At 43.9% G+C, this 18363-nt stretch overlaps 1 long non-coding RNA gene across 1 annotated transcript; it reads right to left on the bottom strand.

Moving 5' to 3' along the window:
- Positions 1-5026: 5026 nt before the first annotated feature.
- LOC116984213 lies at positions 5027-18024 on the bottom strand. The gene is made up of 3 exons (XR_004414923.1): positions 17954-18024; positions 15609-15998; positions 5027-5059 (listed from the first exon to the last, which is right to left on the bottom strand). It is a non-coding gene; the product is annotated as an uncharacterized LOC116984213 (long non-coding RNA).
- Between the last annotated feature and the right edge of the window lie 339 nt (positions 18025-18363).

The raw sequence follows: 18363 nt of genomic DNA, 5'->3' as shown, positions 1-18363 counted from the left end.
GTACAGTGGAGAGCATGTCGACTGATTGCATCACACCTTGGATTGGCAACTGGAATTCCCAGGAACAAAGGCAATTACAGAAAGTGGTGGACACTGCCCAGTCCATTGTGGGCACTGACCTCCCCACCATCGAAGGGATCTGCAGGAGGCACTGCCTCAAAAACACTACTAACACCAACTAAACTTTGACTGTCTTGGTTGCACTGAGGAGGACTTCAGACTTTTATCTTTATTGTTTTGCACTATATATTTTTTTATTTATTAAACTTAATTTTTTTTTTGTTTCAATACGTTACTGTGTTTACGAACATGTTGTGCTGCTGCAAGAATTACATTGTTCTCTTTCAGTATGCGTGACGATTAAAGACTCTTAGTTTAGTTTAGAAATACAACGTGGAATCAGACCCATCAGCCCACCGAGTCCGCGCCGACCAGCGATCCCTGTACACCAGCACTATCCTACACACAATTTGTAATCAAATTAATCTCACGGGGAGAACATACAAACTCCGTGCAGGCAGCACCCGTAGTCAGGATCGAATGCCGAGTCTCTGGCGCTGTAAAGCAAAACAACTCTACCGCTGTGCCACCGTGCTGCCCCTTGACTCTCTTGACATGATATACACCAGACCTATCCTCATTTACACCAAGTTGATTCTCTTTAAAAAAAACATAATAAACTTCGACAATGATCAACTATTTACAAACATGAAAGGATACAATTGCCTAATTAGCCACAGAGGTCCACAAAGTAATCAGCTCACTCAGTTGTAAATTCATTCTATTTAATGACTTTATCCTCTGGCATCTCCTCGAGTACAAAGGTGCATGGAGAAAGAAGGAATTGCAGATGCTAGTGCACGAAAAAGGACACAAAGTGCTGGAGAAACTCAGCAGGTCAGGCAGCATCCCTGGAGAACAAGGACAGGTGACGTTTCGGGTGAACCTTCTTCAGACTGATTGTGGAGGGGGAGAAGGAAGAAAGCTGGAGGAGAGGAGGAGCAGGGCGGAGCATGACAGGTAATAGGTGAACACAGGTAGGAGGTTGGCAGATCGTTGCACAAAGGCCAGAGATTTTTTTTAAAAACAGGTGTGAGGCAAAAGGATTGAAGAGTTGACAGTTGTGAAGCCAGAGCATAGAATGGAGGTGAAGGTGGGAGTGGGAGGAGGGGGGTGGGGGGGTGGGTGGAGGGGGGGAGGAATAGGTGCTAGCCCAAGTGGGGAACAGAGTTGGGGGAGGAAGAGAGGTGGATGTGGGGAGAAAGGGGAAAGGAGGAGGGGGGTTGTTACACGTTATCTAAAGTTGGAGAATTCAACGTTTATACCGTTGCGTTGTAAGTGGAATATGAGGAGCTGTTTCTCCACTTTGTGTGTGGCCTTATTCTGGCATTGTACGAGGCCCAGGTCAGAAACGTCAGTATGGGGAGGGGAAGGGGTTAAAATGGTTGGCAACTGGGAGATCCAGTAGGCCGAGTGCAAATGTTCGGACAAACGGTCGCCGAGTCTGCGCTTGGTGTCGCGAATGGAATGGAGTCATCATCCCTGGTGATGTCCACTCCAGATACGTACAATACAATACAATTTATTTGTCATTTGGACCCCTTGAGGTCCAAACGAAAGGACGTTTCTGCAGCCATACATTACAAAACAAAAAGACCCGAGACACAACACAATTTACACAAACATCCATCACATCGCTGTGATGGAAGGCAAAAAAAAACTTATCTCTCCACTGCACTCTCCCCCCCGATGTCAGAGTCAAAGTCAAAGCCCCCGGCTGGCGATGGCGATTGTCCCGCGGCCATTAAAGCCACGCCGGGTGATGCAAGGTCGCACACTGGGTCTTGTTGTTAGAGCCCCCGGCGGGCGCTCGCAAAGTCCCGCGGCCATTCCAAGCCGCGCGGGGCGGTGCTGTAAGGCCCCGCTCCAGGTGCTCTTCAACCCCGCAACTCGGGCGGGAGAAGTCGCCGTTGCGGAAGCCCCGAATTACGTGTAATTCTAATCGATGATCCTCCCTTCTGGTAGCATGGACTCTTCTCCCAGCAACGTGCTGAGGGGGGCTGACCCTTAGCATTGCATAGAATCTTCACTGACTGGGTGATGTAGAATTGGTTAGGTTCAGCAGAACAATCTTCAATCACTCTTATGTTTATTATTCTTTCTGCCTGTGGTTATTGGCTTAACCAAAATCTGCCACTTTGATCGGCCCCATTTCTTCACCCCCCCCCCCCCCCCCCTGACTAATAATATCTATCTTTATCTAGCAATGGTACAACATTTTGAGGTTTTAAAAATCAAGTCTGCAATTTATCCCATCAGATAAAGCATATAAAGAAGTTTAATTTGACACCTAATTCACTTTCATATCTTCAGTATTAAAAAAAGTTATGGCCATTTTAATACTCGGAAATTGGCATCTTGTTCCCTATTGCTTTTCCATTGACTTAACACAAAAGCTGTGATCGAGGACAGTCAAAAGCCCATCTTTCTTAAAAATTAAGAGAACTGAATGAAATTTTCAGTTATTATAGATTGAAGCATTCTGAAATAAATATAAAACATCTTACTTGGATGATCTGAAATTAAAGCATATAATTAGTTAATTACCTAATTGTAGCTAATTACAAAATTGACCGTTGTGACGGAAATAGTAATAAACACCCAGACTGCCTTGAAAATTCAAAAATGTGATATTCTCAAGATCAGAACTTTAATATTATTGTATAATATGCTGTAAGTCCGTAACAGAAAGGTAAAAAATTACAATTTCTAGCAATAGACCAAGTCTTTATGGAGAAGATCAGTTGCTAGCTGGTACGTTGGCATATCATAATCAGTAGCATCATCATACTCCTCAGATTCTAACCAATAAGCAACTCTGTACACCTTGTTTTTCCTCAACTTTTCAATTTTGGCATTGTAAACTACAAGTTTTTGCTCTTCAAACCACACATGACGCCTTTCTGCCCACTACTTTCCCATTAAGAATGTCCTGTAGATTCAATTTCTTAAGAAAAGGATATTTTTTTTAAATAGCCTAAGTATCCAAATAACAAACTAATCCCATTCACAGAAGAATTCACAATATAATGATTTTTAAATCTCACTGTCATGAATTTATATGCCAGATGGAAGGAATTTAATGATTAATTCCCATAAATTAATCCAGAAACATCCTCTCAAAATATATTGAAATCAAAATTATTGTTTTTTGCACAATACATGTGACTCAAACTGTTGTGAATATTTAGTTTAAAAATAATGATCATGGAGAGAGAATAACACAAAATATAGACAATTTAGACGGTTTATGACATGATTGTCCAAAAAAAACGAACATTTTAATCATCTTGCTTCTGGAACGCGATCGATTGGAACGTTGCGGTTGCGGTCAATTTGAACTCCATATCGGCAGGAAAAACACTGCCAGTTCGTATGGGGCCCAAATAACATTTTCGCAACGTAAAATTAGATTAAAGCCATCCCAAGAAGCAAGATTATATGTAAAATATACGACCTACACTTTGTTTCGTCCCGTTCTTGGGATCCGTCACGTTGTAGGCGTTGAGGGTGTTCGAAGTCGCTTTTTATTTTAATCCAAATATTAAATTGTCGAGTGATTTAAAAAAAAATATAGCGCGAACGGAAGTCGGATCGATTATTCTTCAGCAGCTAGCAGCCCGAGGAAGTCCGCCTCCGATAGGCAGAGCAAAACGGCATTTTAATCCCGCCCCCCCCCTCCCTCAAAGTCGCACGCACGGCCAGTGGCAGAACTGCAGCGCCGCTGAGAGTAAGTATTGTAACATCGCTACTTTATCTGCTCCCAATGGGTTAATATCCCGGTAGATGTAATTGAACAAGCAGCCCTGCTTGGTAATGTGTGGGGTTGGTCTGGCAGACAGGCATAAGTTACGCCCTAGTTGATGACTCAGGAGCATATAAATAGTAAGATTAAACGAGAACTTACCAGTTCGAAGTTTGATCGTTATTTTATGAGGAGTAACGTTGAGGGATTACGTGAAGAACCCTCCAGGACGCATGCGTGTCATTCTTCAAAGCAGCGGTGTGAAATCACAGATAACAGTAATGACTGAACATAGTAAGATTAGAGAAGAGGATACCAGTTGAACTTTATGATCAAGGGTGGGAGTGGAGGGCACGTAATCCCTCAATGTTACTCCTCATAAAATAACGATCAAACTTCAAACTGGTAAGTTCTCGTTTAATCTTACTATTTTACTTCGGAGTCACGTGAGTGACTACGTGAAGATTTCAAAGCTCTGTGATTTCATGCCGTGGAAACAAGTCCATGCATCACATCTGCCTTAATTGACTAAGGGAGGAATTGTGTTAACATGTTTAAACATGAATCCGACATTGAAAATCCATGATAAATTTATTAACAACAAATTATAGCCCCTATTTTATGGGGTGAAATCATATTACAGAACTTAAAATTGATTCTGCAAAAGTTCCAGGTTTAACCACTGGTTTATGGCAGAATTGTTGGAACGTTTTTTCCCTTGACCATCCTGCTGTCTCCAGGATTTGGTCCATCGGTGCGTCCAACTACATAGCTGCCGATGTAGCTGCAGCCCTGGTGGAATGAGATTTGAATATGTTAGTATCCACTCCAGCTGTTGTTAAAACCTGTTTCAGCCATCTGGAAATAGTTTGAACCGACACTTTTTTGTGGGGTTGCTTGTGGCTGATTAGTAGTGCCATCTCATAGCCTCTGATGTTTTTGGTGTTCTCCATATATAACAATAAATGTCCTATTATACAGAGACAATCATCTATAGGGTAAGCCCTAAATTCTATTTTGAGGCCTGATGGTCCCAGTCTGTTCTGTTTGACTAATTTGTGAATATGAAAAGTTATATTTCTTGTTGAAGAAGTCATATTGTCCAGCCTTAACTTATGTAAAGACTGTACCCTTTGTGCTGTGACCAAAGCCATCAGCATGTCTGAAGAAGGGTTTTGGCCCGAAACGTCGCCTATTTCCTTCGCTCCATAGATGCTGCTGCACCCGCTGAGTTTCCCCAGCAATTTTGTGTACCTTCCATCAGCATGACTGTTTTATGCGTCAGTTTTTGCAGGGATAGAGCTGTTGCTGGAGATCAGTTCCTTAGCAACGTTAGGACAATACTCACATCCCATATTTGAGAGTACCTGGTTCTTGGGGGATTGATATTAAAAATTCCCCTCATAAGTTTGGTTACTAGGGAGTGAGTCCCAACAGAATGACGCTCTGATCCTCGCCAATGATATGCTGAAAGGGCACTTCTGGCGCAGTTAATGGCACTGTAACTGAGCCCCTCATCATAATGGAGGCCTGCCAGGAATTCCAGAACAGACGTTATGTTCATTGAGCTGTAAGTGATGTTGTTTCTGTGACAATATATCTCCCATTTCCTGATGTATACCAGATATTGTTTTTTGGTGGACTGCCTGTGAGCCGCTGAGATAATGTTCAATGTTCGGTCCGTCAGTCCCAGTTCCAGTAGAGGTTTCTTTAGACTCAACAAATTAATAAGTTTGTCGTATTATGACATGGATGGCTATCCCCAGTTACGGGATGAACCAACAAATCTGGTCGTTTCAGGATGGTGATACATGGTTCTAAGACCATGTCGTATCACAGGGAACCATGGTTAAGTAGGCCAATCAGGCACTACCAAAATACTAGACGCCGAGTCTTGTTGTATTTTGCATAATACCCGACTGATGAGGCAGAAAGGAGGGAATGCATAGAAAAACAATTTCCCCCAATGCAGCGAAAAAGCATCTATCACTGATGCCCCAGGGTCTGGTTCCCAAGAAACATAATTTGGTAACTGGTGATTGAGTCTAGATGCAAATAGATCGATATCTGGTGTTCCATACCGTGCTACAATTTCAGCAAATACTTTTATATCCAACATCCATTCGATGTTTTCATTGAATTTGCATGACCTGGTGTCTGCCACTGAATTTAGGTTACCTGGTAGGTAAGTAGCTGATATCCAAATATTTTTCTGGATACACCATTGCCAAATTGTATTAGCCAGATTGTCACATGCTGTAGATTTGATTCCACCCATATGGTTAATATATGCCACCACGGTGGTATTGTCAATCTGTAGTCTAACATGCTGGTGATATATTCCAGAACAGTATGACTTTAGGCCATAGAACGCACCCAACATTTCCAGGTAGTTTATGCCAAGTGTCTGTAGTAATGATGCCTCCTGTGCATTCCATCTACCTCCACAGCTGGAGCTGGAATTGGTTGCACCCCAACCAAGTGCACTGGCATCAGTTTGTAGCACCACTGAGGGGTTGCTGATAATGATAGGGCTGGAACAATGCCGAATGTTATCCCTCCACCATTTTAATTCCATAATTGCTTTGATTGGTAGCTTCATTGGTCTGTCGAAATGACCAGCATTAATTTTGAGTGCTTGTATTTTTGCCCTTTGTAAATTTTGATAATACAAAGGTCCAAATTGTGTGGCAGGAAAAGCAGCCACTATTTTGCCAATCACCCTTGCTACCAATCTGATAGATGGTTCACTGATGTCAATGAGGTTGTTGCAGGCCTCAGTTAAGGCTGTAGACTTGTCCTTTGGTAAAGTCACCGACATGTGAACTGAGTCAATAGTGAACCCCAAATAATCCATTTACAATACAATACCTTTTATTGTCATTTGAGCCTCAGTGAGGCTCAAACGAAATTCTGTTTCCACAGCCATACAAACAAAGACAATTCCTAGACATACACACAATTTAATTCACACAAACATCCATCACAGTGAACCCACTGTGATGGAAGGCAAAGTCTTTTCTCTCCCCTGTTCTCCATGTCTCTCCCGATGTCCAAGCCCCAGGCGGGCGATGATAAGTGGAAGGCGTTAGTTTAGATTTAACTGGATGGATGATAAACCCCAGTTTCTCAAACAATTGTTTGGTGGCTGATACAGCTAGTTTGGCTAATTCCAAAGTTTTGCCCACAATCAATATGTCATCTAGATAGGCCATGATCATATGTTTTTGTTTCCGAAGAAACGCTAGGGCTGGTTTCAAGATTTTTGTAAACAGCCTGGTGGCTGATGTTAAACCATTTGGTAGAGCTCTATACTGCCAGTGCTGCCCCATCCAGTTGAATTTTAAATAACGTCTGTGGTCAGTCCGTATAGGCACTGAATAGTAAGCATCTTTTAAATCGATGCTAGCCATGAAGTAGCCTTCGGAAATCAATTGTTTGGCAGTAACAAAGGTTTCCATTTTGAAATGAATATATTGCACATGTATGGAGAGAAGGCAGGGATGGGATACTGAGTTGGATGATCAGCCATGATCATATCAAATGGCGGTGCAGGCTCGAAGGGCCGAATGGCCTACTCCTGCACCTATTTTCTATGTTTCTATGTCTATGTTTCTATGGTACATGCTGAACTGAGGGGCTATTTTTGTGCACAAATTCAATGGTATATCCCTGGATACTGTTTAGGATTTAAGTGTCTGTTGTTAATGCACTCCATGCCTCCCAAAAGAAGTTTAATCTCCCACCGATATGTGTATTATCCACACTTCCTATAATTTGTAAGGGACCAGACCCACCTACCTCCATGGTTACCAGTGGAAGGTTTACTTCTTCCTGTGTGGTCTTCGAGGAGGTTGAGGCGCCGGTGTTTGGGTTTGGGGTTTGCGCATTTTCCACGAAGGCCGGTCTGGGCCATGGCCTAAAAAAGACCGCTGTCCTGTACGCCCGGCCTTTGAGCTTTCACCAGCTTCTCCTGTTCTGCTGGTGGGTGCGTAAGGGTGCTGTCTGTGGCTGTGGGAGGTCCTTGCTGTTGTCGCCTTTATGAGCCCCAGGGTTTTTGCCTCCTCATCGAGCTCCTTAACCTGCTTGGACAGGTTTCTACCAAATAATAATATTGGTGGCTTTGTGTCTCCAGGTTTGCACAGGCCTGCAAATTTTGGATTTAAGGCAGGTCGGATGGCACTCTTTCTGATACTATTGATTTCATACTGCGTATTGCAGAATAGTGCCAGTGCATCCTGTTGTTCTTGCGACATTTCCTTCCCATCCACTGTGCGAGCGAATGCTGTGATCCCTGTTGTTAGTAGTTTTAGTATTTTCTGGAGCTTGACATCCATGCTTCTAACTGCTGCTCCGACGTGTTTCCAGATACAATTATTCATGACTGGAACATTCAGGGATACGCAATTTCCTGGTGCCAGATATTTGGCAGTGGTGTCCATCACAGCCTGTTCCTGTAGTTGCTTGAATGACAGGACATCAATGCTGGCAGCTAGTTTCTGTTCTAGGTTTCGTCCAGTCTGATCCGGCTGTATGTAGTTGGACACCATGTCCAGTAGATTTTCTCCTTCCTGCACCCCCTGCACACTTGTAGTTTGTTCGGCAAACCCCTCTTCGGGGTCAGCCCAGAATTGACCCCCAGTACTCCCCTCTGACGAGGGAGATGCACTGTGCAGCCCTACGTAAGGTGCTGCTGTGGGTGTTATGTATGACCCACGGTGACTAGACTCCATCTCCCGGAGTCTGTCACGTTGGAGCATTTGCTCCATGAGCCGCTCCATCCGGCTCCAGCGCGCACGGTCGCTGGCCGCTCGCGGCTCCTCAAAGTCGGACTCATCAGAGTCAACGGCTCTGTTTGTTTTTCTTTTTGCCTTCCCGCCCGGCCGCGGTGTAGATCTGGCCGGTGCGGGGACTAAGTCGGGCACAGCTGATCCCATTACGGGTGATTCCTGTGCCGCCGGCCGCTGCTGGCTGCCCGCAACTCAGCGGTCCTCCCCCGCCAGCTTAGTCGCAGCTCTAGTCGACTTTTTCGATTTGTCCATCGTTTCCCCACCTGTGAAACAGTATGGGAACAATAATGACCGCAGAGTAACCACTTACCTGTCGGTCCCGGCTTTTAAACTTGCCGCTGCGGGGGAACGTCGTTCCACCCCGCCTGTCGTTTCGCAATGCGTGTAGCGATATGACACGCATGCGTCCTGGCGGGTTCTTCACGTAGTCATTCACGTGGCTCCGAAGTAAAATTTACCTTCAAGGTCCACTGTCTGGGTTGTTTCAGACGCATGTATCATTTTGTGATAAGACCAAAAGACATTGGAGCAATGTTAGGCCATTCGGCCCGTTGAGTCCTCTCTACAATTCGATCACGGCTGGCCTATTTTTCACTCTCAGCCCAATTCTCCTGCTTCTCCCATTGACACCCTTATTAATCAAGAACCTACTGATCTCCACTTTAAAAATGCCCAATGATGAGGTTGCGATCATGATGGTTTGACTGGATACATTGGATGGGGGGTGGTATGAAAGTTATAAACAAGTTACTTCTTAATTTTACTTTTGCACCTTTTGTATCTTTGTGTGTAAACATATAAACCAATATTATAAACCAATATGTATGGTATGTGTAACCTTGGCATAAAGTTGCTGTTGCTTTAGCTGGAACATAATGGTGGCAAGGACAAATTAGCTAAGAGATTAAAGTTAAATTTAAGGACTCCGTGTCTGTGTCATCTTATCCAAATTTGAGTCTTAAAACCACGACAGTGATGGTTACTGAGGCTAAAGGCACTGCGGAGGCTGTGGGGGTTGGGATGGGGAACCTCAGGTGTGGAGAGGAGTGTATTGATGTTTGGGTACCTTGGACATGGCGTACCTGTTTGCAGTACATATGACACCTCTTCGGATCGTTTACCTTGTCGTGGTGAAGAGGCTTGCGTGACCCCATGATTCTGAAAGCGATGTGGTCGGAACCACCAGCTTCGGGTAGGGCCGCCCATGGCGGTAAGGTCGAGGATGAGGGTCCAGACTAAGAACGATCCAACCTACAATACCTCAACGGCGGACCAGGCGGACAAAGTTATCTTGAACTTATCGTCTGTGAAGGCGGATGAAGGCTGCAACAGATCTATCAGCTCCAATTGTCTTGGTTCCCTTGCCATTGGAATTAGTTGATTGATTTGTGAAGGACCGTGTGCTTCTTGGAGTGCAACATCAAGTACACGTTAAACAAACACACGCACAGGCATCTTCGTTCTGTGAGCTGCAAAGCCAGGATTGGACTCATAAGCCACCTGAGAATCCATGAAAACAACAGAACGTAGACCATCATCCTCGACCTTGAGGGACAGCCACGACGACATATGACAATTAACTACTCATGACTCTTATTTCAAAATGTCACCTCACCTACTGAGAATTTTCATAATAAAGTTAATATATAGCTTCTAATATATTTCTTTCCAAATTACTTCTGAGAAAGACATCATCGGCCCGCAGTTCACATTTTTACTTGAAAGCCATCATTATTTCAAAGACAAGCTGTTCTTTTCTAAAACATTCAGATTATTACTTGTTTCTATATTCCATCGGAGCTTGAGTGGATTTTGTTAACCCAGGCATCTGGGTTATTACGTGTAGGGAGGAACTGCAGATGCAGCTTGAAACCGAAAATGGACACAAAAAGCTGGCGTAACACAACAGTGTCTTTCCGCTGACTGGTTAGCACACAATAAATGCTTTTCACTGTACCTCGGTAACACCTGACAATAAACTAAACTGAACATCTCTGGAGAAGTTTTGGGTCGTGACTCTTCTTCAGACAGAGTTAGGGGTTATTTTTTGCATACCTTTCACTCATTTGTTCTATATGTCAACGTCTATATCTCTCGTTTCCCCTTCCCCTGACTCAGTCCAAAGAAGGGTCTCGACCTATTCCTTTTTTCCAGAGATGTTGCCTGACCCGCTGAATTACTCTAGCATTTTGTGTCTCTCTTCTGGGTAGACCTTCTGATCTTCTGGGTGACTAGTTAACCAACTGCACCACTACACATGGTGGCCTTGTTTAGATAGATGACTTTGGGAAGGACTGGGATTGTAGCCACTTCTTACGGTGCCAAGGTGTCGACCATTGGGTGTGCTCAAAGCGTAGGGTGAAATCGGAGATCTGGCATCCACAACAGCATATCCTGATACTTGAGTAGAGCTCTCAGAGAGTATTGGTTACACTCATTCCCTCTAGGGCTTTAGCTGTGAGCAGAAGATCAGTTTTAAAAAGGCAGCATTTCTGGGATTGCTGAGAGGGGAATTGTCCTTTTTGGTACACAGAGAAGTGATTTTTGATTGTAGAAAAGCAGCCAGATTTCTGTTCCAAAATCCAAAGTTGTAAGACTCTAAGAGAACAGGAGGGTCCTTAAACATAGGGAGCTCTGAGATTATCCATATGGTTCTGACTCAAACATTGACAAGCTAAAGATAGAGATAGAATGCTGGAATAATTCAGCAGGCCACAGAGCATCGCTGGAGAAAAAGAACAGGTGATGTTTCAGATCAAGACCCTTTTTCAGACTAAGGGAAGACTCAAGATAGACCCAAAATATTAGAGTAACTCAGCAGGACAGGCAGCGTCTCTGGAGAGAAGGAATGGGTCAACCAGAGATGCTGCCTGTCCTGCTGAATTATTCCAGCATTTGTGTCTATCTTCGGTTTAAACCAGCATCTGCAGGTCCTTCCTGCACAAATTGTACCTGATGTTACACAATCTGACTGATACAGGGTCTCGACCCGAAACAGCATCCATTTCTTCTCTCCAGAGATGCTGCCTGTCACGCTAAATTACTCCAGCATTTTGTGTCTATCTTCGGTTTAAACCAGTATCCTTCCTACACACAGTAACCAGATCTGTAACCTGCCCGAGTGGTTACCTGTGCTCCTTGTGTTCCAGCAGCTGGCAGTCCTGACACGTCAGCCGATCGCAGGTCTCACAGAAGAGCTTTAGCTGCTCCTACCGGTGAACCAGGCAAAAGAGCATTCGCTGATCGGTTCCACATTCAGACTGAAGAGGTTTCCGACCCAAAACGTCAACTATTCCTTTTCTCCAGAGATGATGTCTGATCCACTGAGTTACTCCAGCATTTTGTGTCTATCGTTGATGTAAACTAGCCCCTGCAGTTCCTTCCAACACACATTAACAAGCCCAGTTCTGTGGAGGGAAATGTGCAGGCGACTCTCCGTCAGACCTGAATCATTGTCTGTCTATTCGCCTCAACAGATGTTGAGCCTGCAGAGTTTCTCCAGAACTTTTTGTTTTTTTCTCAGGATTCCAGCAGCTGCAGTGTCTTGCATCTCCAACTTACTGCTCCACTGTGAAAGCTCCTAGGCACAGCTGAATCAGAGCGGATCAGTAACAACATCTCCCCACTGAACCACAACAGAGGTGCGTGCTTAGCCCCGCGCTCTGCTCTGTTCACACCCATGACAGTGCGACTAGACATAGCTCCAGTGCCATCTATAAATTCACTAGTGACAACGCTGTTGTTGGCTGAATCACGGCAAAATCACACATGTAGGACAAACATCGAACACCCGGTTGAGAGGCACTGTAAGAACAACTGGGTGGCGTTGCTGCCTTACAACGCCCAAGTCCTGGGTTTGATCCAAACTATATATATATTTATCATATGATCATTAGTGATAGGAGCAGAATTAGGCCATTCAGCCCATCAAGTCTACTCTGCCATTCAATCATGATGGATCTATCTCTCCATCCTAGCCCCATTCTCCTGCCTTCTCCCCATAACCTGTACTAATCAAGAATCAATCTATCTCTGCCTTAAATACAGCCACTGACTTGACCTTGTGTCAAAGAATTCCACAGATTCACCACCCTCTACTAAAGAAATTCCTCCTCATCTCCTTCCTAAAAGAACGTCCTCTAATTCCGAGGCTGTGACCTCTAATCCTAGACTCTCCCACTAGTCGAAACATCCTCTCCGCATCCATTCTATCCAAGCCTTTCACTATCCTGTACGTTTCAATAAGGTCCTCCTTCATTATTCTAACCTCCAGCAAGTGCAGGCCCAGTGCCGACAAACGCTCATCATAGGTTAACCTATTCATTCCTGGGACCATTCTTGTAAACCTTCACTGGACCCTCTCCAGAGCCAGCACATCCTTCCTCATATATGGCGTCCAAAATGTTTCACAATATTCCAAATGCAGCCTGACCAGTGCCTTATAAAGCCTCAGCATTACACACAGTATCTGTTTTTGTAAACAAGCCCTCTCAAAATAAATGCTAGGATTGCGTTTGCTTTCTTTACTGCCGATACGATTGCAGATTAGCTATTTGGGAATCCTGCACCAGCAATCCCACGTTCCTTTGTACCTCCGATTTCTGGATTCTCTCCCCATTTAGAAAATAATATATGCCTTTATTCCTACTACCAAAATGCATGACTCCACACTTTGCTACACCATATTCCATCTGCCTCATCTCTGCCCATCCTCCCGATCCATCCAAATCCTTCTGCAGTCCCTGCATTCTCTACACTACCTGCCTGCCCCTCCACCTATTTTCGTATCATCTGCAAACCTGGCCACAAAGTCTTCAATCCCCTCATCCAAATCATTAATAAGCAATGTGAGAGCAACAGCCCCAGCACAGAGGTCAGTGGAAGTCATCACTGGCAATCAACCAGAAAAAGCCTCCTATATTGCCACTCTTTGCCTTCTGCCATCCTGCCAACCTGATATCCATGCTACTATCTGCCCTTTGATACTGTGGAAGTTAAAAAAGATTTTACTTTACAAAATGGATTCAGCTGAAACTAAGACAAGCCTGTCACCTTCTACTATTAAATTGCAAAGCTAGCAAAAAAGCACTAACCTTTGCTTTCAGTACATTAACAAGGCCAGCAAACTGTTGATGTTCCCTTTCCAATAACATAAGTGAGATAACAAGCACAGCTTCATGAATGTCTCCTCTATATAACCATTAGAGAGAATTCAGACTCTTGGCACTAACCCTTGCTCTATAAGATTATAATGTGCATCATAAGTAAAAAAAAACAAAATGCTTGCTCTGCAGAAAAATAGCTTTCTCATATAACCATATATGCTAACCCTTCCTCTGTCAGAAGAACCTGTCAATCTTAAGAAGCTGTCAATCTTAAGGATCTGTCAACCTTAAGAAGCAAGAGGCTGTACTATGCTCTGTCAATAAGGTATTGCTGAATCATTGTTTATTGGAGTATATATACATGTACTGAGATCATTGTCCCTTTGTGTGGGGATGAGAACTCTGTATGGTCTGTAATCTGCATACTGTACAGAATTTTACCACACCCGCTGGCAAAATAAAGATTGTACTGCTTGATCACTGATTTTATTTGTGTCTTTGTCTGTTTAAGAACATTGAACCATAACAGTACCATGGGCTCTCATCGTCCTTAGCAGCCTCCCTTGTGGCACCTTATCAGTTCAGTTCATTTTTATTTGTCATATGTAGGTACATATGTAGACATAGGGTTAACGGTATAATGAAATGTGTTTGACAAGACAACGTGTCACCTCAGCAATGAGATTATCAAAGGCTTTCTGAAAATCTAGGTAAATAGCATCTACTGACTCCTTTGTCTGTCCTGCTATTTCTTCAAAGAATTCCAGCAAATTTTTCAGACAAGACCTCCCCTTCACAAATCCATGTTGACTTTGACCTATTTTATTGTGAACTTCTAAGTATTCCATAACCGCATCCTTTAAATGGACTCTAAAATCTTACAAACCACTGAAGTCAGGCTAACCGGCCTATAGCTCCCACTATTCCGCTTTGCTCCCTTTTTGTGCTGCGGGGTAATATTGGCAATTTCCCAATCATCTGGTTGCCACTCCTGACTCTCCTGATTCACACAGTGAATTTTATTTCTCATTCATTATGTTGTTTACAGGGCACTATGTTTACATATTCTGTTGTGCTGCTGCAGGTAAGAATTTCATTGTTCTACCTGGGACATATGACAATAAAACACTCTTGACTATGACATTATGACATAAAGAACCAAATCACAAAGTGGAAAACAGAAATAAAACCTGAGAAAGTGGAAAAATAAGTGAAGACGAACAGCAACACAATCCATTCAAGGTTGTGATAAAAAGGTGATTTAGCTCTACCTACTGGTGCTCATTGGGAACTACATGCATGGAACATTGGTCAGCCGAATGTAATGGGTGTAGGGATCCCATCATAAACTCTGCCAGGTCAGTTTAATGCAGACACATGCCAACTCTATGTCACCTAAACATCATCCTGATTGTTCTAAGGTGCCAGTGTTGTCGGGGGTCCAGTATTGGGCGACATGGTGGTGTACCGGTAGAGCTACAGCCTTACAGCGCCAGGAACCCGGTGCGATCCTGAATATGGGTGCTGTCTGTATGGAGTTTGTACGTTCTCCCCGTGACCTGCGTGGGTTTTCTCCGAGATCTTCGGTTTCCTCCCACACTACAAAGTGAGGTGCATTTTGGCCACTCACACAAACACATCTACAAATCAAGGGAATGTTGTATTGTTAGGGGTGCCAGCTTCCGAATATTACCAACACTCCATAATTGTTGATAAATAATTCTCAGCAGCCTGGCGAACATTTATCCCTAATGCAATATTGCTACCACAGATTATTTAGTTATTTATCTTCTTGCAGCATTTTTGGCCTCACTGGAGAAATTACCGGAGAAACTCAGCGGGTGGGGCAGCATCTATGGAGCGAAGGAAATAGGCAACATTTCGGCCCGAAACCCGCTGAGTTTCTACCTTCGATTTTCCAACATCTGCAGTTCCTTCTTGGAGAAATTACCGGCCGTTCTCCCATAAAACATAATTTAAGACAACTTCACAAGCAATGAATTGGGCAGAAAGCCCCTTTGGGACCTTAAGCAAACATTGTTAATTCTTTTACTCCTCTTCTACAAATGTTTTCTTCCACACACTTGTCCCAGTGTGATGTTTTTGTGGCATTTTTGCAGATTCCTTTATCCTCCAATAAATTACACGGCTCCACGGTTCCTCTCGTTAACGATCTGTTGTTTCCCGCGAGGTTAATTTCTTTAGTCTCCCAGACTTTACGGACTTATAGGACTGTTCCATCTCATTCCTTTCTCCTCCCCTGAAGCTCTCTTCAGCTAAATTTGACGTCATGTGAAGCTGAAGCAAGTAAGAATTTCATTGTTCTGGTTCATATCTGGCGCATCTTCCTTTAGCTTTTCCTCATAGAGATATAAATGTTATTAGTTTAGTTTAGAGATACAGAGCAGAAAAAGGCCCACCAAGTCCGCGGCGACCAGCGACCCTCGTACACTAGCACTATCCTACACACTAGGGACAATTTACAATTTTACCAAAGCCATTCAAACTACTGTAAAAGTTCGCTAGAAGACAACAGAATACATCAGACAAATTCCTTTATCCATCCTCCAATATTCGATTTCCCCCTCTTTAAAATACTAAAGTTGATTAGTACTTGTATCCGCCTGTTTAATTAGTTGGTAGGCAAGAAACCAGAGTTCTTTAGCAGTGTGATCAGGGGATACTGCAGTTGTAATGAGTGGGGACGTGAGTCCTTTCGTTCGCCAGAGGTCGGGGCACATCTTAGCGTGGAGAGCTGTTCCTGCTGGCCCGCTAATAGCCCCTATGATCCTGATCTTAGTCGTAGTGCTGGTAAGATCCTTATAAAAATCCTCGGCGGTGACATCACACCCGTAGAGTCATAATATAGGGTGACGTGCGGGCCATAAATGCCGGGGTATAGATCTGAGGGGGGTAGGTCAATTGCCCACCACTGCGGAGTGGGTTAGTGAACCATTCTGAACCATTCCTGTGCTTGTGTCGCATCTATGTCTCAGGGTCGCACTGCCAGATAAGGGTTCCCCGGGGTTTTGTATTTTCAATTGTTTAACCGGTCTGCTTTTAATTGGGCCCTTCTCTTTATCTGTTTTTTTCTTTTGTTCATCAAGCCAATTCTGCTTGTAGCACTTCCCATTCTTTTAAGGTTCCCCCATTTGTACGTACTTCAATCCCTCTATGACTTGCAGTATCTATCCAGCTCCTATAGCGTGATTCTTCCCACCTTCTTTGTACCTCCTCCTTCCATTCTTTAATCTTTTTCTTCCACTTCTTTCCCGCTTCTTATAATAATAACAATAATAATAATATCTTTTATTGTCATTGCACATAAGCGCAACGAGATCTGGTATGCAGCTTCCATCCGATGTCATAACTTAAATAACTAATAAAATTTAGATTTAGATTTAGATACCCCGAGAGCATTATTTGTAAAAAGAACATTACAACAGTAAAATAGTCAAAACAGTTCAAACAGACTAAAGTGCAGATGTGTCTGTGCGACGTGACCATCCGAGGGAGACAGTCCAGGGGGGGTGGGGGGCACTCAGCAGGGCCGGTTCAGAGCCGCTATAGCTCTGGGAATGAAGCTGTTCCTGAGTCAAGAGGTTCGGGCGTAGAAGGCCTTGTAATGTCTGCCGGAGGGAAGTAGTTCGAACAGTCCATTACAAGGGTGTGAGGATTCTTTATGGATGCTGACGGCCTTCCTGAGGCACCGTGTGTGGTAGATGCCCTCCAAGGCTGGTAGCTGTGTCCCAATAATCTTCTGCGCTCTGTGGACGACGCGCTGAAGAGCTCTCCTCTCCGCCTCCGTGCAGCTGAGATACCACACAGAGATGCCATACGTTAATATGCTCTCTGTGGTGCAGCGGTAGAAGCATATCAATTGTCCCATATCAATTGTCCCGCCTGTTTAATTGTGTCTATATTCCACGTTCCCCACATGGGCCAGGCTTCGTTCCCCAGCCTCTTAGTTTATGATGCTAACATGCAATTGTCTAAAATCTGTCTGTTTCCCCGGATCCATGTAACATGTGTGGTACTGGTGCACCACCATTACTTTTATCTAAGACCAGTCCCATTATCAAATTAACTGGCCTGACGTGTCCAATTGTTATCTCTGTACCTTAATGTATCTTAGAGTACCTTATCGTACTTAATGTAGCTCAACGTATCTTAACGTACCCAGACCCGTAGTCTGCTGTACTTAATCTTATTTAAACGTATCACTATAGTCTTTATACAGTAATTCCTCTTACCACAAGTTGTCTTCTTAAGGATCTTGGCAGGGAACCGGATCAACCTCTAACGACGAGGGACCACGATATTCCCGGGAGTTTACTCGGAAGTTCAGATTCAATGGATCCGATAGCGCTTTTACTTCCTTCAAGGTCCCGGTCAGATTGTAGCCGCTTACTCAGTCTTCGGTGATGGTCCCAGCAAGACCCTGCTCGCTGTGCCAAATGTAAAAGTTCACTAGAAGACAACAGAATACATCAGACAAATTGTCGTTAAAAGAATCAAGTTTTATTACGGTACCGGGAGTGGGAGAGTTACAATCAGTATGGTTACATACTCCTCGTCTCTCCACGACCCACTCACTGATGGAGTGGGTAAGCAGCATATTTATACACACAAAACGAGAAGCTTTCAAGGGTGACCACATAAT

The sequence above is a fragment of the Amblyraja radiata genome, chromosome 19, assembly GCF_010909765.2.
Source record: "Amblyraja radiata isolate CabotCenter1 chromosome 19, sAmbRad1.1.pri, whole genome shotgun sequence".
Taxonomy (NCBI): Eukaryota; Metazoa; Chordata; class Chondrichthyes; order Rajiformes; family Rajidae; genus Amblyraja; species Amblyraja radiata.
The sequence above is the reverse complement of the archived record's forward strand: the minus strand, read 5'-3'. Positions and strand labels throughout refer to the sequence as shown.